Raw genomic sequence first — 20,583 nt, forward strand, 5'->3', positions numbered from 1 at the left:
GCAGGAGGCAGTGGAATGATGCCTGAGCTGGTCTCAGGAGACCAAGGTTCTAGTCCCAGTTCTGATGCTAACCAGCTGTATGACCTTGGGGAAGACATTCCCCTTTCTGGGCCTCAGTTTCTCCTCTAAGAAGTGGGACAGGACTGAGAGAAGAGGAACCAGCCCCTCAAAGTACCTTCTTTTCCCACCCTTCTTTTCAATTCATGCTTCCACAACTCTGGGCCTAGGAGAGCCCGTCTTCCCCTTCACAAGAACCAAGGGCCTCCCTCCTCCCCCCTCATCCTACTTCGGGCTGCCTCCCTAAGCAGGACCAGCCTCTGGCCCTCCTCCTGTAGAATATGGACCTCCACACTGGCTGGCCAAGGGAGCACTAGCTGTAAGATGGGCTGAAAAAGGAGCACTGGATTTGAACCCAGCCATGGTTCTTCAGCTTTAACGCAACACGCAGTCGTCCCACATGGCAACCGTGGTCATAGTGGGCCTTTACTGTGTTAGGCACTGTGCTGAGAACTTCATATCATCTCTTGCAGAATCCTTGCAAGAACCCCAGGATGCAGGTGCTATTATTACCCCGATTTTGCAGATGAAGAAACTGAGGCCCAGAGAAGTGAAAGCCATGGAGCTGGTGAAGGACAGAGCCTGTTCTGGAAGTCCGATCTCATGAGCACCTACTCCATTCTTACAAACGGAATGTGGGTTGGTTGGGTGGAGATAGGAAAATTATAGAATGAGCCCTATATGCGTCCGCTCTGCTGCATAACAAACAATCCCCAAATCTCGGTGACTTACAACAAATGTGTATTTCTTGTTCGTATTACAAGTAGACTGTGGGTCAACTGCAGGCCAGCAATGTGCCTTGAGTTATCTTTAAGGCCCAGGCTAAAGGTAGTCATTTTCTAGGGCATGTCACAATCATGCCAGAGCTGAAAAGTCCACATAAAAAAAGCCCACATAATCTAATTTAAATCTTCTGCTTTGAGATGGTACACATCATATCTCTTCACGTCCCACTGGCCAAAGCAAGAGACAGGGCCAAACCCAACATCAATGGAGTGGGGAGGTATAGCCTTCTCGCGGTGATGGGGGGGCAGGGAGGGGGAAAATAAATATTTCTTAATACAATTGGCCATCAACTGTTGGGCTCTGCAGCCAGATGCATAAGTCTGACCACCTGGCTCTACCACTTAGTAGTTGCATGGCCTTCAGGAAGGTACATCTCCTGATGCCTCAGCTTCTTCGTCTGTAAAATGGGGATGGTAATTACAGTCCTGTGTTAGTCTCCTGGGGCTGCCATCCCAAAGTTCTGCAACTGGGTGAATTAAACAACAGAAGCTTATTTTCTCCCAGTTCTGGAGGCTGGAAGTCCAAGATCAAAGTGCTGTCCAAGTCAGTGTCCTGTGAGACTTCTCTTCCTGGCTAGCAGACAGTTACCTTCCCACTGCGTCCTTACTGGCCGTTCTTGTGTGGGTGCACTGTGAGTGCTCTTTGGTGTCTCTTCCTTTTCTTACAAGGCTGCCTGTCTGTGGGCTTAGGGTCCCACTCTTATGACCTCATCTAACCCCAGTTACCTCCCCATGGGCCCTGTCTCCAAATACAATCACATGGGGGGGTAGAGTTTCACAAGGAAGCACATTGAACAGAACCTAGGTTGCTCGTAGTGCTTGGTTGTTGCTTGTCCCCCATTATACTGATTGTGTATTTGCCTGTAGTGGTGAATCCCCATTCCATTTATCTTTATGTCCTTGGCACCTATCCCTTGGTACAGACCAGGTGCTCCGAAAATACTTCTTGGAATCCTACAGGGAAGCGGTAGGCAGTTACTGGGAGCCACCCAGGTTTGGGGAACCCTGGGCATTGCTAACCTGCTGTGACTTGAGGCACATCATTGTCTTGTGCCAACCAGGATCCAACACATCAAGGCAAGTTTTTGCAAATGGCAAGATTTCGTTCTTTTTATGACCAAAGAATATTTCATTGTGTATATATACCACATCTTCTTTCTCCATTCTTCTATTGATGGACACTTGGGCTGCTTTTATAATTTGGCTATTGTAAATAATGCTGCACAGAGTAATGTAGAAAATTGTTGAATCACTATATTGTACATCTGAAACTAATATAACACTGTATGGTAACTACGCTAGAATTTTTTTTTTTTAAAGAAAAAGGCCAAAGGTTGTGCCAGCAAAATCTCAGCAGATTTCATTTTCTCAGGGCCTTTGATGCCTGCACCAAGGCAATTGGGCAATGTTCAGAACCAAAATTGACTCCAAGAGATGCTTTTTACAAAGAATCTTTTGTAAACTCCAAAGTGGTAGTATTTCTGCAAACCCCCTCCCACAGGTACTGTCTCCCACCAATAAAGCACCATAATGATCCCGCATGACAGTGCTGGGTGTGGATGGGCATCAGGAGAACTCACTCTTACTGCCTTGTGTCCAGGAAAGTTTCTGGGTCTTGCTCATGAATCTGGATATTCATCTTGAGTAGCCACTCAGAAACAGAACCACCAGGCTCGGAACCACCTCTTGGGATTCAGTGGTGACACTCCAAACTCCATGTTTGTTTCTTCTTCCTAATTCACATCTGGCTTTGCTTAGGAAGGGCTGTGTCTGAGGGTGTTTGTTTAGCAGAGGGATCCACCAGCTAAGGAGAAAAAGATCAAAGGACATAGGGACAGCCCGCCTTTTGAAGTCCTCTGCCTGATGTGGCTCAACTCAGCTCAGCTTAACAGTGTCAGGGTGGATGGCACCATGTGCAAGTTCTCGGCCTCCTCCCAGCTCACTGCTAATTAATTATTGGCATGATGAGTAATTCAGTGCATTTTGATTCTCAAAGGCTCAATTTCCTCATCTGGGAAATGGGAGCAAAATGACACTTTCCATAAAATGTGTCACATCTGGTCCAGAGTAGATGATGATGATGGTGATGGTGACAGTGATGGTGATGATGATGATGGTGATGATACAATAACGTTGATGATATGATGTTAGTGATGGTCGTGTGATGCTTATGGTGATAATATGATGATGATGTTGGTAGAGACAGTGAGGGATGATGGTGATGGTAATGACGGTGATGGTGATGGAGTTGATGGTGATGACGATGGTATGATGATAGCGGTGGTGGTGTGATGCTTATGGTGATGGTATGATGATGTTGATAGAGATAGTGATGACGATGGTGATGGTAATGATTGTGATGGTGATGGTAATGATTGATGTTGATGGAGATGATGATGGTGATGGTGGTGATGATGATGATGGTGAGGATGGTGATGATGATGGTGGTGATGATGATGATAGTAATGATGATGGTGATGATGATGATGATGTTGATGATGATGGTGATGGTGGTGGTGATGATGGTGAGGACGGTGATGATGATGATGATAGTGATGATGGTGATGGAGATGATGGTGATGATGATATTGATGGAGATGATGATGATGGTGATCGTGGTGATGATGATGATGGTGAGGACGATGATGATGATGATAGTGATGATGGTGATGGAGATGATGATGATGATGGCGATGGTGGTGGTGGTAATGATGGTGATGATGGCAGCTTAGCCCTTAGAGAGCACTTACTACCAGCCAGGCATGCCTGAAACACTTCATATATGTTGACCTTACTAATCTTCTCAGCAACCCAGGAGCTAGGCACTATCTTTCTCCCCACTTTACAGATGAGGAAACTGAGGCACAGTGGAGTAAGTGGCTCACTGAAGGATGCACAGCCGGGAGTGACAGGCTGGTGGTCCCCCAGCCACTGCCTCGATGGGTGAGGCTCACCAGTGTTACTTATGCAGCGTTGCGTTCCCTTCAATGTTCCCCTGCATGCGGTGGGAGAGAGGCTGTCTGCAACACATGTTGCTTATTCTGGAAAGTAACTACTTTTTTTTTTTTTTTTAAGATTTTATTTATTTGAGAGAGAGAGAATGAGAGACAGAGAGCACGAGAGGGAAGAGGGTCAGAGGGAGAAGCAGACTCCCCGCCGAGCGGGGAGCCCGATGTGGGACTCGATCCTGGGACTCCGGGACCATGACCCGAGCCGAAGGCAGTTGCTTAACCAACTGAGCCACCCAGGCGCCCTGGAAAGTAACTACTTTTAATTAAACTGTTTTATAGTTCTTAAAAATTTCTCCTTTCATGTTGTGTCCATGGAGAGTCAGAGGCAAGTCAGCCCATCCTGGGCACCAACTCCCTCCTGCTGGCTGGGGCGGCCGCTATGTACTATTAACATCCATGGGCTTCTGGAGAATCTATTATTGATGTGCAGAGGTCAGCAAGCTCAGGTCCATGGGCGCAGGTGCACTCAGGTGAGAGGGAGAGAAAGCAGCCCAGGTGGTCTTGACTATTCAGAAAGTTCTTTTCTTGCTTGCTTTGGCAGCACACATACTAAAATTGGAACGCTACGGAAAGTTCTCTTCAACCCCACTCCCAGAAGGAAAGCATTTTGCATGCCTCACAGGTGACAAGAGCCAAGACAGCGTGCAGCTGAAGCTGCTGCAAGCTGGGGGTTATTATTCATCCCACGGGCAGAGTGGGTATTTTCATCCGTCCTTATTACTGTTTAGGAAGGGCCCTCCCCCCGACTCAGCATCTAGGGAAAAAAGGCTAAAACACCTCCCTGCTACTCAGATTCAAGTAACTTCCTTCACAAAATGCCCAGCTGTCTGATTCCTGCCAGTTAGAATATTCTAGAATCAGACCTTCCCCCACCGCCATGTGATCTGGGACTCACCACTAGCCCCGTTGCAGGTGCAACTGAAAATCCTCTGTCCTCTGTCGTCGGGGCAGAATGGCTTCCAGCCCCACTCTGCTGCTCGCCGCTCCTGTGGCCCCACCAGGCCACTCTGCATGAGCCTTAGTTTTCTCCCCGGTGTGCCGGGAGGCTGGAACTGCCTCAGGGACTGCCGGGAGCGGCAGGTGCGGAGCAGCTAACCCTGCCAGGTGCATGAGAGATGGCTGAATGAGCGCACTCCACCCTCCAGTCCTCCATCTAGGGCAGGAAGTGGTCTCAGAGATCAGGCAGCATGGGGCTTTCGCTTCTCCGCTTGGAGCACAGAGCCTTGCACTTGTTTCCCTGACTCGGACCCCGCGCACTGAAGGTGACTTGTTCTCTCCCCTCACCAGGGGCCTGACGGGGCTTGGCCATCAAAAGAGCACTTCATGCGTACTCTGTGCGTGTGAGCTGAGCACGTCGCTGGCACTCTCTGGAGAGATCGTCATGCCTTCTCCCTGCGGTGAGTCTGAGTATTTTTTTCCCCTATTTTTCAGATGAAGAAACGGAGTCTCAGAGAGGTTAAGGAAATCCCCCGAGGTCGCACAGCGGGTAAGTGACAGAGCTGGGATTCGAATCCTGCTCTCTGTGACTCCAGAACCCGTGCTCTCAATTGCTTGCTCTCTCTGCCTTAAACTGTGATGAAATGGTTGTCCCCCCACCACGCATGTGGGGGAAACCTGTGACCCGGTTTTTGTATCTCTCGCTATTTCTCCTGGGGTACCCAGAACACAGTAGGCTCTCCAGACAGACAGGATGTTTCGAAGGCAGAGTGCTTGCTTAGGCCAAGCGGTTGGGCAGTGCTCTGGGAATGGGAGGTTCCTCTCATCATTGGAAAGTTCTGGTTAACCAAGTGTGTTCCCTTTTTGCTATGTTCAAATGCGTCAACAGGTCACCAACAAACACAGCACGGAGAAATGCATTCTGCGCTGATTATAAAGCATGTCTCACACGCCATGTGCAGACTGTAGTGGTGGATTATCTCGACCGTGGGTGTGTCTTTGTGATTCAGAAGGCACACTTGACTTTGTGGTGAGAAGGAGGGCAGGGCGGGTGGCAGAGATGGGGTCCGGCCTGGGGCTAACACCCGCTCGGGCCCCCAGCACCCTCCTCTCACATACCGTTAGCGTCCTGCCAGAGCCTCACCCTCTCCCTCAGCCTTTTCTGCATCTTCCCGGTGGCTCTGACCCTCCCTGTTTTCTCCTGGCCCTGCTGCTTCACGTCCCCTACCTCCCGTCACTAGGGTTGCCCGTCTCCCCGCCCTCATCCTTGAAACCCACTCTTTTGTTTTCAGAAGTGTTCCCAGAACCTGTTCCCTAGAACCTGAGAACGAACAAACCCCATTTAGTAAACATGACCGCAGATGAACTGCCTGCTTTGGTCTCCTAAATCCTCAGAGAACACTCCGGACTGGGGGTAAAAGGGGTGTGACTTTGATTTGCAAACCAGCGTCCTGGGTGGTGAGACCCAGCAGCTGGGCTGGGAGTTCCCGCCCCCACCGCACCCCGAAACGCTGTGCAAGTGGCTAGTTTCTGCTTGGGGGAGATTCCAGTTTAAAGAAAGTTTGAAAACCACTGGCTAACAAATGTTCTCTTCCTGAAGTCTGGAAAGCTGGTTCTAGGCCTGGCTCTTATACATCACACTGTGTGAATTTTTAACAATTTTTTTATTTTATTTATTTATTTTTTTGCCAAGTGCTTTCCCTTTGGAAGTCACTTCGAGGCTCCAGGCTCTCTGGGAACCCAGCCCATGAGCCCCCCAGCAGAGCCAGGTGTCCCCACCCCATGCTGTGTGCCCCACATCCTGCCTCAGCCACAGAGGACCGACCCCAGGAAGCAGGACTCAGGCTCGTATGCCGCTGCCCTCAGCAACTGCACAGATGCACAGTGTGGTTTTGTAGTATTTTTGGTTTTGTTGTTTTTGCAAAAGCCAAAGGAAATCTGTAGGCTGAGCTCTGCCTTCCCTTCCTGGGGGTGGCTGATCTGCTTGGTCAGGGACTAAGAGGCCCCAGGACAAGGTCCCAGGTTGAAAGGGCACCTGCCTGGAGCTGGATGCTGCCGTGGGCCGTCTGTGGGCAGGACTGCTTTGAGGTCGTCACTGTCACCATCCCATTTCCCGTATGAGGACACTGAGGCCCAGAAATGACCAAGGATCGCCCCCCCCTTCCTCCCACTGCACACAAACCCAAATGAACCTCTGCTTTCTGAGCTCTGAGCACTTTTCATCCTGCCTCTGGCCTGTACACATTGTGTTGTCCTCTACATGGGGGACACGGCAGGCAGGGCCACAGGTGACGTCCCTGCCCTCCTGGTACAGGGAGACAGGCACACAAAGAGGGAATTCTGTATACAGTGAAGTGTCATTTTGTGATTAAGTCCGTGATGGAAAATGCAGCTGAGCAAGTGGACAGTGACAGTGATGCTATTTTACGTTGATCAGGGAAGGCCCCTCCAAGGAGGGCATTTGGGCAGAACCATGAATATAGCCAGGGAGCAAACCATGTGGATTCTAGTGTAAGAATGTTCTAGGCAGGGGGAACAGCATGTGCAAAGGCCCTGGGGCCAACACAGCTACCACTCTCTATTGTCTCCTCCATCTGCCACCCTCCATGTGTCTGCGGGGGTGAGGCAGGGAGTTGTGGCTGTGTAGCAAGAAAAATCAAACAGAACTGAAATGGGGCAGAAGGAAGGTGTATATCTAACAGGAAACTACTTGTCTTGTTCCTTAATCCTCTTTGTACCGTCAACCCTTGCGTGGCATTTGAAATAGTTCCATAGTTCCAATAGTGCCTTGCTTTGTATTTTTTTCTCAAACCATATGTTTGAACCAGGACTCTGATCCACTACTTCAGGCTTGTCTTTCTAAGCAGGGCAGGAGCCTCGATTCCAAAGCTACAGAAATAGAGCAAGAAATGGTGCTGGGGCTGTACCACTGACCTCGAACTGACCTCGGCAGAGGGAAGTCCAGCAAGCAGAACCTGGGGTGGGGGTGGGGTTGGGGGAGGGGCAGAGGCAGACACACCTGTGTCCCGGCGGGGCCGGTAGTGGGGCTGTGATCTCGGACAGACTTGTCCTGCCCAAGGGTCACTTCTTCTGCCATCGGTGTGGATACTGACACCTGTCTGGCGCCTGTTGGAGTAGCTCATGGACCAGGTGTGCTGGAAGGGACATATTTGGAGAGTTAGGGACCCCAGGTTTTAGTCTTGGGGCCAACACAGACTCATGTACAACCTTGGCACGTCACGTCCCCTCCCTGAGCCCTGGTTTCCTACCTGGAAAAGGAAGCAGAGAGGTATGGTCCTCCCTGTGTTCCTCTGTGATCCTGAAATGCTGCAAGCCTTTGCCTCCAAGGCAGGAGGCAGCCAGGCACTGAGACAGAGCCTTCCAGCAGCTCCCCTTTGATTAGGTAGGCCAGGGCTCTCAGCAGAGGGATGCCCAATGCCGGCGGCATGACCTTGGCAATCCTGCCTCAGGCATTCAGTTAAGAGCTTCAAGCAGTCCTCACCTCTCCCTGATCTGGGCTCTGTGGCTGTGAAACCAGAAATTCATTTCGAGGAGCAGAGAAATGTCTCTCTTTCCTTGGGGCCCAGAAGGACTTATTAAGTGTTCCATTAACTGAATCTCATTCAGCCAGAAAAAGAATAATTAGAAAGCAGTTCTGCCTGGTTACTGGCCTGTGAACCCCTTGAAAGTTTCCCAAAAGGAATTCTCAAAAAAGCATAAGACAGCCCAGCCCGTCCTGCTGGTAAGGAGCAGGTAATCTATGGGTTGACCAGCAAGCCTATTGCGAGTCAACATCGTTGGCTCATCCCTCTGTCCATCTACCCATTAAGCAGGCCCCCATGTGGATACAGTACCAGAGACCTTGAACCAAATGAGACACGGTATGTGCTCTCAGTGGGAGGTTAGGCTCAACCTGACCAGCTTCTTCATTTGGTCGAACTCCAGAGAGTTCATGGCTGAGCTGCTCTCAAGGTCACAAAAATGTAAACATTCAAAACTTTCTCCTCTCTGTGTTAATCTGTCTTCCATGGTGTCTGCCCCAAATTCATTGGCTTAGCCTTCTTCGATCAAATCAAATTTTCTTTTGCTCCCTTCCTTCCAATACATCCTCGTCTCACATGAATTTGAGGGGAAGGGAAGGGGAGGGAACCAGGGAAGTGTTCCTGGGCAGGTGGCACTTGAGACACGGAGTTCACCAGCTGGGGGATGCATGAGCCAGAAAAGTGGCTCCATCAGTAAGGGCATTTTCCTGATTGTAAAATTCAGCATTTTGTAGCAAACAGTAAGGGAGCCATCTTTTGGTCCCAGAGAAAGACATTACCTCATGTTTTGCAATCGGTTGCTGCAGATGCAATGCTGAAGAATGATCCAGATAAAGGACTGGTGGGGCCTTGCGTTCTTAGCCTGTCCAGTAAGACACATGGGAATGCCAGAGACCCATGGAGTAGCATCTATTGACAATAGGGTGGCACTGAAAATGTCTGGATTTGAATCCTGGGTCTATCACCTACTAATTGTGAGATTAGGTAAATTGCAATTGCTCAACGTCTTTTAGCCTCAGTTTTATCACCTGCGAAATGGGATAGTACCTACCTTTCAGGTGACTATTCAAGATTATATAAGATCGACGTTCTAGGAACATGGTGGGGAACAAAAACAGAGACTGAGTTCAAGGAGCCTAGTTGCATGGAGAATCTTTTCAGATGTTCATAAGTATATAATGTTGGAAAACAGGTGGGCGAAATGCAGAGTGTGATAGACATCATTATTCAGGGATGCAGAAGGTGCAGGGATAGTCTCTCCGAGGATAGTCTGACATGAGACTCAGCATCCTGCGTTAAGTGATGGCTAGCCTCCTATCTGTGGGAGGAGCATCTGGGCAGTGCACATAGCCTGTCCCCACGTCATGTGCTTGTCATCTTGCGGAGGGCACGGGGCTGGTAAATAGAGTGAGCAAAGAAAAGGCATGGAGAGTGGAGTAAGAAAGTAGGCAAGGGCCAGCTCTAGTAGGATCTTGCAGGCTGTGGCCAGAGCCTTGGATTTCATTCTTGGCATGGAGGGAACTGTTAGAGACGTCTGGGTAGTGTGAGGCATGTGCAGAGAGGGGTATGGAGGGGCTGGAAAGCTATGGTCCAAGCTTTGAGTTTATCCTATCCCCCTCTTGCTGACTGAGAAGCTAGCCTGTTCGTGTGTCATGGATCCTGGAAGGTGCCATGAGGCTTCGGGGTGTGGACAAGGGCTGTTGTGAAGGGGAGGGGGAGTGCGTCCCCCAGGGGGACGCCTGGAGTCAGGGCTCAGTGTGACCCCTTCTAAATTTGGGGGAAGCTGACAGCCCAGTCAACACTCGCAGATTCTGAGCTCCAGAAACAGGAAGGAGTGAAGGTTCTTGGGGCTGGATCCAGGTCACGGCTTATCAGAAAGCCCCCATCTCTCTATGTGTACCTGTCAAATAGGGAGAAAATTAGCAGCCAGGCATACTGTGTGAGCCTCGTAAATATAAGTTGAATCTGAAGACGGTGTGCTTATTATCTGCATTGGCCAGAATATTTTACTCGAGGCAAATTATGCTCAGAGAATGAGATGCTCTTTGGCAATAATTTAACACGGGTTCACTGCGGGAATGGTAATTTATAATAGTAATATTTCACAAGCCAGTAGTCTTTAGGATGATGTCTCTTAATAAGCCATTAAAGAAATAACATGCTCCGAAGCAATGATTGATTACACTGTTGTTTCAGGCAGAGTAAAGTCCAAATTTAGTTGAGGTGTACCTTTCTACGAGCTGTGTGTCTGTGGAGTCAGTCCTTCCAAGTAAAAGATGCTGGCTTGGGTCCCTCGATGCTGGGGCACGCGGCTAGCGGTGGGCTGCGCCAAAGGTTAGTGCCCCGGGTACTGGTACATGGCCGGTGCCCCTGCCCATGGGGGAAGGCTCGCCGAGGCAGGAACGGGTGCCCTTGTCCTCCGGAGACCGCCGAGCAGGTTAACGCCACTGCCAACCAGAAATGGCCTGGCCAAGGCGGAAGCAAGTGTCCCAAGGTCTCCAGAGAGCGATTCAGGTCAGCAAAGAGGGGCCTCGCCTGGACCAGACACTCAGTGAGTCCTCACAGTTCTTGGTATTTACAGTTCAAAGGTCCATTATGTCACAGCCACTGCTCCACGTGTCCTTATCACCACGCCCCCAGCATCTCGGCCACCAGCCACCGGGCTCCCAAGCGCCAGCGGAACCAGATGTCCATGGAGATATCCTGACACATCTTGACACAGCTTCCTCAGTGGAAGTGACTCACCCCGAGATCAAAACAACTGCGCTGAAGTCCTAAAGAAGTAAAATTGAAATCCTAACAAACCACAACACAGCAAAGAGGAAGGGAGCTCAGCCCGATGGTTCATCGCTCTGGGTCTTTTTATTTTTCTTTTTCTTTGCAGAACATAGCAATGTTTGATATGTAGCTCTGGTGCACAACACATACACACATGCACGCACACACACAGGCACACCGATGCAAAATTCACCCACCAGTGTCTTCCATGGCAAAGGATGCTGTTAGTCACTCACTAAGGCAGGGAAGGAGAAGGTGTAAAGGGTCAGGACCCCAAAAGGCCAAAGAAAAGAGCAAAAGGAAGCCTGTGGGACACCCTGTCTCAGGATCTGGTCCCTTGCCCCACGCTGTGCTGTTCATATGGAGGGAGCGAGGCTTATCTCGGCGTCCCTCACACACAAGCTCGTGTGCTCCCTGAGTCGGCCCAGGACGCTCAAAGACAAGGAAGGCTTCGTGGGGGTCCCCCAGTGGGCAAAAGAGAAGTTCTGATACTCAGATCGTGATTGCTGCCGCGCACTGGGTATGCACCACTACACCTGGATTCGCACCAAGGCCGGCCTGTCTAGCCTCGGTCTCTGCGACCCCAGGATAGCAGGCAGCCTTTCCAAAGCTTACCTCTCTCCGCTGCACTGTAGGAGATCAAAGGACACCTGTTTTAGAGCAAATTGGGCAGAACAAGAAAGTGCCATAAAGGTGCTGTGTTCCCCAAGTGGGGGGGGGGCGTTTGATGGGGAGGCAGGGACAAGCTGTGCAGTCTCCCACCCCAGCACTCAGCAGAGATGCGGGTGGGGGTGCGCAGAAGACTCCCAGTGTTGAATGCCCGCTCGGCAGCCGGCTCTGCTGGGGCAGGGGCACCCCGGCCTCAAGGGCATTCACTGTCCTGGGGGTCATCGAAGCTCACTCATTCCCTCTCTCCCGCTCGACCTGCCTCCTCCATTGATAGAGGGTGAGTAGCGGTTGTGTACACCTTGCAGGGGTCAGGGAGAGTAGGGCTGAGTGGGGACAGTACCCCTGCTGGTGTGGGCATACCCTCAGGGGAGGTCATAGACTCCATCACCTGAAGGGCAGATACTTAGCTTGAAAAGCTCCATTTTGTGGCTATCCTTGGCTTGGATCACTTTTGAGCTTCACTCTTACACAATGTATGATCCTGGCTTAACCTACCTGGGCCTCCGTTTTCTCATCTGTAAAATGGACAGATTAACGGATTCAGTGAGTGACCAAGAATAGAGCTCTTTGACCAGCTTTTAGAGCCGCACTGGGCAGAAGTCAGTGAACTGGAAATGCCTGCTCTCAAGAAGATTAATATAGAGAAGGGATCAGATAGATCCCAGAGCTCTACACTGGCTTATGTTCTTTCCCAGAACTCGTAGGGCATGTGCTGTTACTGTTCTGGTTTTGCACACAGGGGCAGGGGATGGCTCAGTGTGGTCAAGTGGCTTGTCCAAGGTCACACAGCTAATCAGCCTCTGGAGCTGCAACCCCCATCGACTCTCCACTTTCCCACATAGCATCTAGACCTGAGGTCTCTGCCTCCATCCTCTGTTTCCCAGGTGAGTGACCCTGAGCGGGTCCTCTAACCTGTCTGAGCCCGTGTGGCCAGTAGGTGCTAGATGATGAGGCATCTTCATAATGGCTAATGACACGAGGCAGGAAGTGATGCTGAGGGGAGAGAGCTGCCTGGATGTTCCCCAGACCCCAGCATCCCTACGTGCTTTAAAATACAAACACCAGGGGCGCCTGGGTGGCTCAGATGGTTAAGCGTCTGCCTTCGGCTCAGGTCATGATCCCAGGGTCCTGGGATCGAGCCCCGCATCGGGCTCCCTGCTTCTCCCCCTCCTTCTCCCCCTCCGCTTCTCCCCTTCCTTCCTGCTCGAGCTCTCTCTCACTATCTCTGTCTCTCTCAAATAAATAAAATATTTTAAAATACAAACCCGGCAGGGGATCAGCGGCACCGTAGGTGCTGCGCGTGCGCACCCAGCACAGGCTTTGACTCCGGGTTGAATCCGGAGCCCGTCCCTCGCTCTGTGCCCTTGAGCTCATCCCGTCGGCCTTTGCTACGCGAGACGAAGTGTCATCCCCTTGCAAAGCTGTTGTGATGACTGAATGAGCCCTAGGAGAAGCGTCCAGCTCGGTGTGGCACCCAGTTGTGGACATTAGAGACAGGTGCCCATGCCTCCTTCCCTTGACATGCTTGTGCATGGATTTCTCCAGGACTCACCAGCTCTGGGATGCCAAGACTAGTATCTCCTTCTATCCCTGGCTCTAAGCCCTCCTGTTCCCTTGGCTGCTCCCAGCTCTGGGGACGCCTCCCACACGCTCACCCCACGTGCCACTGGCCTCTGCGCCCTACTTGCTGGGCCCCTGCTGACCAGGCTTGCCCTGTGCTGTTGTATTTCCTGCCCTGAGCCTCACAGGGCTGGCTGGTTTCAACTGCTCTGAAAGCTCCCCAGCCCATGATGTGAGCCTTGCCCATCTGCATCAGGCACCCACACTCCCGGTCCCCACAGTGGGCTGCTCCAAAGTCCCTTGTCAACGAGGCAAGATGTCCCTCCTTTCCCAGGGTGGGCTCAGGAAGGCCCCACACAGATGGCTTGGGCGCAGGGTGCTGGGAGTTGAACGGGTGGCTCTTTCTGGTGGTAGCTGCCCTTCTTCTCCTCCCGAGTGGGCTCCAGGGGTCTAGGGCGGGTCAGCGGTATCCCAGTGACCCTACTGGACATCATGACACCCCTTCAGCCCTTGGTGTCTGGGATGGTTCATGCCAGACTCGTGCTTGCCATCTGGGGCTCCTGCCCATTTCCAAACCCCGGGGGGTGCTGGGCTCCTCCCACCATATTAGCCACTGCACTGATCCTGCAATCGGAATCCGTCTTCTGGACATCACCAGAGATCGTCCCCCCTCAACCCCTTCAGGAGCCTACTGGATGCCCCTGTAGATGGTTAAAAAAATATCTCTCCTTGGAAGTCAGGGGCCTGGGAGGGAACTTACCTCAACTATCTAAACCTTCAGTCTACACCAGCCAGGACTCCAGCCTGTCACTTACCCGGGAGCCCTTTAGAACCAGCGGCAGACCCCCAAGGCAGGGCTGGGGTGGGGGTCTGGGTCTCAGAGTTCTGAATAGTCTTTCCTTTGCCATGACTTAGACACCACTCAAATCGGGGAAGTCCCCCTTTTTTTTCCGGGGGGTTGAGGTGGGGTCAGGTGTCCGCCTGGCCACGCAGATGCAGTCCTGACCACATTACGTGCCTGGCATGTTGTAAGGGTGTCTTCAGACTCTGAATTTAGCACTGCTCAAGCTACACACATAAGAAGATTTGTGGATTTAAATTCCTTTTGTGCAGCTCAAAATATGAAGATATATCCACTGCTTCTCATATGACCCTAATCCTGCTTAATCACGTTTCTCAGACGCGCTTCTCCAAACCGCCCGCTCTGAACCGCTCACTATTTGTGCTGTGGGGAATCTTTGTTTTCCCCTCCAGCAAGCAAGAGATACCAGGGTAAGGAGAGGAGGATTGTCGAGCCCAGGAAGGGGGCTCTCTCAAGCGGTCAGCACCGCCTGGGTGTGGGGGACCTGGGCAGACAGATGGTCAGGTCAGCGCAGGAAGGAGTCGGGAAACAGGTCCCGAAGGAGATGGGCTTCCCAAGGCACCAAGATGGACACGGGGCTGGTCTCAGACTCCACCCCGTCCGGTCTAGCTTCCTGATGCCGGTTGCGCCACTACTGTGTGCTGCTCACAAACCATCGGTAGCTCCCCGATGCCTTTATCCCAAAGTCCACATTCCTGAAGACTTCCAGGAGCTGGCCCTACCCACTCAGGGCACGCTGATTTCCGAAACTGTGCCAGGTGCCCCCTATCACCGCGGCCGCCGCCACCATGCACTTTTGGGAAGCTGCCTACTCTACTCCACCCTCTCTACCTCCCTCAGTCTCCACGACCACCTCCTCCATGGAGCCCTCCCTCTTCCTCCTGTTGTCATCAGCCCGCCACTTCCGAGTCTCCAGGGCCCTTGGGGTTCATGCCTTGGGGGTGCATGTGCCTTAGGAGCAGACAGTCCATGTGTGAACTGCCATGCACTGGATCCTGGAGCTGGCATAGTCTGGCTTCACTAGCTCAAGGTGAAGATCGACATGCCGCCTGGGGTGTGCAGTGCGGTACAGGTGTCCTCACAGGTGAGAGGTAAGAGGCCGGGTGAGCGGTGCCCAGGTGAGGGGCCAGCCGGAGTAGTACTTGAAGAGCAGACTCGGGAATCCACCCAGCGCTTCCTAGCCGTGTGACCTTGAGAAAGTATCCTGAGGCCATGGGCTTCAGCTTTTCCATCTATAATATGGGACTGATAGTACTACCTTCCTCATAGGACCGGGAACTGCCTCTCTCACACCCTGGCTAGTCCTAAGAAGTTGTGTAGACTCTCAGAGCCCAACGACCTCCTCCCCCACAAGGCAGAGGGAAGGGTACCTGTCCCAAAGATCCTCTGGGCATCTTGCTAGGAGTCCAGCACAAAAACGTGCCAGATACTGACACTGCCGATTGGGCAGACCGTGCATGGGGAAGATTGGGAGGCGGTTGAGGCTGCCAAACCATTATCGAGATGAGGAGGAGACCCTGCCAGTGGCCACCGAGCCGGTTAGAGATGTCCTGTGGGCCTTTGTCTGCCAGCAAAACCAGCTTGATATTGAAGTCTAGCAGGACTCCAAGGGCCGGCGGATGGGAGAGGCAGGTGAATGGGTGGCAGAGAGGGGCTGCACAGTGGCTGGGGGTCAGGCTGCTGTCAGCACTGGGAGCAGCTCTGGGCTGTATGGGTCTGGCCCTGTGTCTTGCTTACAATCAGCTGCAGGTTCCTGCGGGAGGCGGGCCCTGGAGGCAGCTGGTGGTTGTCACCTGCCGGGACCTGTTAGAAGGCCCCCTAGTGGGACCTGGAATGTGGTGAGCCTGGAACCTGAAGGGAGCCCAGGGGGAGCCTCTGGCTCTCTGGCTGCCCCAGACCATCTCAGTGGAAGACCTCCTGATTGGTGAGTTCCTGGGCTGCAGGGCTGGGAAGTTTCCAGAAAGATCAGCTACCCAAGGCGGGAGGGGAGCCAGGGCTCTGGGCATCCAGCTGGCCCAAGCCAGCTCTTCGTGCAAATCCTCTGAGGCTGCCAGGGCTGTTCCTAGAGGTGCAGGGCTGGCGCCTGCAACAAGCAGAACCCTGGGGCCACCTGCGCCACTCAGCAGGACGCAGATGGTGCCCTCAGCATGGGCCACAGGGGGCAGCTTGTGAAAGGGGGGTTTACGAGGACGTGGTCTGGGGCAGAGAAACCATGAGGTTGGGGCCATCCCTGGGGATGGAGACCGTGGGATGTTTCCAGCCCCAGGCCTAAGGAGGTGAGAGGATGACATCAGAGATGTTGCTAAGACCCTGAGACACGGCCAGTGTATGCAGGGAGGGGCTGGAGCCCCCAGTCTCTGTCCCCTTTCTCTCCAGTCTCCCACCGAGTTCCCGTGGGCCAAACCCACAGGAAGCCAGCCAGAGTGGGAGCCCATTTGCAGGCACTAAGGCCAGCCCCTGGGTACAGAGCAAGGTGGGAAAGGTGGAGGGGACCCCCAGATGCCCAGCTTCCCGCCAGAACCCCCAGAAGGCTTGGGTGCACACATTCAGCACTCCCGGACAGGCGGGGCCGTGAGGGGGTGCTGCTGTGGGAGGAGCTATTTTCTCAGCCCTGACTGCATCCTGGCAGCATGACTTAGGCAAGCCTTGACCTCCCTGAGCCTGATCCGGAAACTTCACTGGGTCCAACCCTGCCGGGACTTCCTGTGGCCCCAGCCCACCGGCCAGCTCCATCTTGCATCTTTCTCTCTGGGGTTCTGCTTGGCTTGGCCTCTCTCTCTTTCAGTTCCTTCAGACTCACCTGCTATCCCCGACAGACCTCTTGCACTTGCAGCTTCCCCAGCCCGGAGCTTCCCCAGCCCGGAGGCTCTTGTCTTCTCTGCCGTGCAGGCCTCAGGCCATTACCACTTCCTAGGACACCTGCCAGCCCCACCCCATGCCCACTTCTCTGTAGCACTGAAGACGGTTGTATCAGTCAGGGTTCTCTAGGGAAACAAACCCCATAGAGTATAGGTGTATGCGTGTTAAGAGATTCATTTTCAGGAATTGGCTTATGTATTGTGAACGGGCAGCTTCCAGATCCATAGGGCAGGACAGGAGGCTGTAGACTCAGGCAGGATTTGATTTCTCTGTTGCAATTTTGAGACAAAATTCCTTCTCTGGGAATTTTGCCCTTAAGGCCTTCAACTGATTAGATGAGGCCCACCCACATTTTGGCGGATCGTCTCCTTAAAGTCAACTGATTATAGATGGCAACCACATCGATTAAATGCCTTCACAGCCACACCTAGGCTAGAGCTGGATCAGCCGACTGGGCGACATGGCCTAGCCGAGTCAGGCCACAGAATTGATGTGTCACAGCCTTTCTCAGTTCTTCTTGTGAGCCCTTAATGATCTCAGCCTCTGCCGCACTCCGTAAGGTTAGGTTTCAGGAGGGCAAGGATGAAGGTCATATACTTTCCCTAACCGTTGTTTTGCCCAGCACTGGACAGAGCCACTGCTGCATAGCCAGTGCACAGTAATGGTTGTGTGAGAGAATCAAAGGGAGAGAGAGAATCTGCAGAGGGTGTGGCGGGGTGCAGATCAGAGAGGGGTGTCTGTCCGGTGCACAGTAACTGCGTGGTAAGTGCTCCACTTTGCACAGGCCGCGCCTTCATCCTGAACCCTGCCTCCTCCCCCCAGCGCACACACATGCTTCTTAGTTGCTCAAATGTACGCTGACACCAGGGCAAGGTGAAATTTCCTCAACATTAATGTTGATGACAACTATCATTTACTGAAGGTCAGGATCATTCTAGACACTTTTCTAGATCCGTAAACCCTTAGCATTGATTCTGATGCATGTTGTATATTCAGTACTCTAGGTAGCATTCTTATAACGTGGGGGCCACCTGTTATAGTCCGTTTGGAAAGTGACCTTCAGTGCTAAGCACGTCGTATGCATTATGCATTAATTTTTTCTCTCTTAGCGGAGTCTGGGGTGAGCAGGGGCTGCCATTGTCGTCCCATTGTACAGAGGAGGTGCTGAGGCCCAGAGATGTGCCCTGGCCTAAAGTCCTGAGGTGCCTCCGTGTCACTGCCGGGCCACAGGATTGCTGCCCCAGGGCGGGGGCTGTCTCCTTTGTCCCTCGTCCCCTGGGAGGCACAGGGAGGAGAGAGGCCTTGAGGTCAGTGCACCTGCTGGCTGGGTTAATTAGAGACCTGGTTTTTACTCTGGAAGGAGAGAAGCAGCCACTCCCCACTCTGCAGTGTCTGGGAGCCTATCACCCCTACTTATGTCTGTGTGGCTGGGGCCACCTCTCAGGCCTCACCTCACTGTGGCCAGGTTTCTCCCGGGTGATGACGTGTGCCGGGAACAGGGTCTGGGTGCAGCGTGGCTGGTCCTTGCTGGCCCAGGGGAGGAGCAAGGCATTGAGGGCATTCAGGTCTGGGCCAGGCCATGGGGATCCAGCTGCCAGCTTCGGGGCTGACTCAGCGGGTGGAGCTGAGCTGGAGTGAGCCCACTAGGAAGAGAACCAAACAAGCAGGGAGGGCCTGAGCTCGCCCTGAGCCAGCTGCTGAGCTGGGCCCCATGCAGACCCCATAGGGACTGCCTGGTGGGGCTCCTCACCTCTCCTGTGACTCAGATGCCAGGCCCAGGGCAGGGCAGACCCCTGGACACCCCCCACTAGGCTCTGCCTCGCCTGCAACTCCTCTCCACCACCTACCAGTGGAGGGTCTTGGGCGGGGAACTTGACCGCTGGGGCCTTTGTTCCCACCCCCGAAAGATGGAGGTAATCCCCGGTTCCAGCACCACGACTGTCGTGGGCTCGGGCAGTGTGATCTACTGTCCTGCTTAGAATAGGATCTGCCAGAGAGAACCCCTCCTTCCTGTTGACAGATTAACTATTGCCCTGCAGCCCCCTCAGAGGCAAGGGTGGTGTTTACACCCCCCCCCGTTTATGGACGAGGGGCTCGAAGCTCAGACAGCCCAGGTTCTGCCCCTGGGGTCACACCGCCAGGGGCTCAGGACCTTTGGACTTCCCTGCAGGGCCTCACCCCCGGTCGCAGCAGCTGGACCAGCTCCCAGACCTCTCTTGCTCTGTTTGGGCTCAGCCCGCGACGCCTTCCGAGCCCCTTCCCGGGGAAGTGTGCAAACAGCCCCACCAGGGGCAGCCGTGGGAACAGAGCAGTTCCATCTCTGAGGCCAGGCATGTCATGGAATCTGGGGCCTGGCTCCCCTCTCAGCTCTGGCGCCGTATCTCCGGGTCACTGGACGAGTCATTTCCCCTTCTGAGCTCAGCCTCCACATCTGTCAGCGGAAATGGGGCAGAAATGTGGGGTGCGGTGTTGGCACTCCGTGCGGGAAAACAGAACCCGGGGCAGTAATAACACCCCACACTCAGGGAGCACTCGGGGTGTGCCAGGTGCCGCTCTATGCAATTGACCCACCTTGACTCGTGTTTTTCTCACTCCAACCCTGGGAGGTAGGTACCATTCTTATCCTCGTGCTACGGACGAAGAAACCGAGGCAGAAATTTTAAGCCGAAGGGTTGGATTCAGGGGATCTGGTGCTTCCAAAGGTGTTGGAAAGCTGACAGGAAGGGAGGCCTTGTCCTACTACCCCTGGCCGAGGTCCAGAGGCTGGGAAACTACAGGAAGCCAGCTCAGAGGTGAGGGAGGCAGGTGGTTCTGGATCCAGCACTCGGAGCACGAAGCAGCCTCCACCTCGGTGGGAGGGAGGACGGCCCTGCTTCCCTTTCGCCAGTCCAATGAATCGAAGCAGCATCCAGAGCCCTCCGGGCAGGGGAAGCCAGGAAATGTGGTTTCCAGACTTTCAGGCCCTACAGTAGGGGAGAGGGCACAGAGGAGGGACGGAAGAGCCCTCACTCCTGTAGACTGTACGCAGCCTAGGGGCCTTGCAAGCTGCAAGAGACAGAATGTCCTAATGCCCCCAGGTGCAGACAAGGTCGGCACTCTGAGCGTTAACCTTTGCACAGAGAACTTGGGCCACGTGAACTGCACGTACTCTGCTAACCTCTAGCCCCTTCATTGCTTAGGGACCCCTTCCCTGCAGGTTCTCAGAGGTCATGGCCAGTAAAACAAAAAGCAGTCCCTGGAGGGATGGAAGCAACTCATGGAGCAAGGTGGGATCATCATTGTCGTAATGCCTCTGGGTGTTTCATGCCTGATTTCATTGGTTCTTTTAAATGACCCTGCCAGTAAGGCAAGCCGGGGGTCTAGTTGGATTTTTTTTTTTTTTTCACAATCAGGGCCTGGACCTTGGGGAGGGGCAGAGAATTGGCATTTATAACCAACTCTGTGCCACATTTAGAACCAACTCTGTGCCAGACTGGCTGGTCACTTCTGGGCATGTCCTTTAAATCTACCACGACCCTCCAGGT

At 53.1% G+C, this 20,583-nt stretch overlaps 1 protein-coding gene across 11 annotated transcripts in view; it reads left to right on the forward strand.

Moving 5' to 3' along the window:
* Positions 1–20,583, forward strand: part of ST3GAL1 (ST3 beta-galactoside alpha-2,3-sialyltransferase 1) — a 94,725-nt gene that overhangs the window by 49,120 nt on the left and 25,022 nt on the right. For 7 of the 11 annotated variants that reach the window (XR_003609671.2, XR_003609672.2, XM_028105619.2 and 4 more), the window contains one exon: positions 5,285–5,339. The gene's annotated coding sequence lies outside the window, so the exon portion shown is untranslated. Of the gene's footprint in view, positions 1–4,820; positions 5,116–5,140; positions 5,251–5,284; positions 5,340–5,656; positions 5,820–19,515; positions 19,666–20,583 lie in introns of those variants that run through there. The other 4 variants (XM_028105621.2, XM_028105622.2, XM_088022746.1 and 1 more) reach the window with 4 other exon arrangements.

This window comes from Eumetopias jubatus, unplaced genomic scaffold (genome assembly GCF_037043125.1).
Source record: "Eumetopias jubatus isolate StellerSeaLion01/CBP00866 unplaced genomic scaffold, mEumJub1_p1.0 scaffold_4, whole genome shotgun sequence".
Classification (NCBI taxonomy): domain Eukaryota; kingdom Metazoa; phylum Chordata; class Mammalia; order Carnivora; family Otariidae; genus Eumetopias; species Eumetopias jubatus.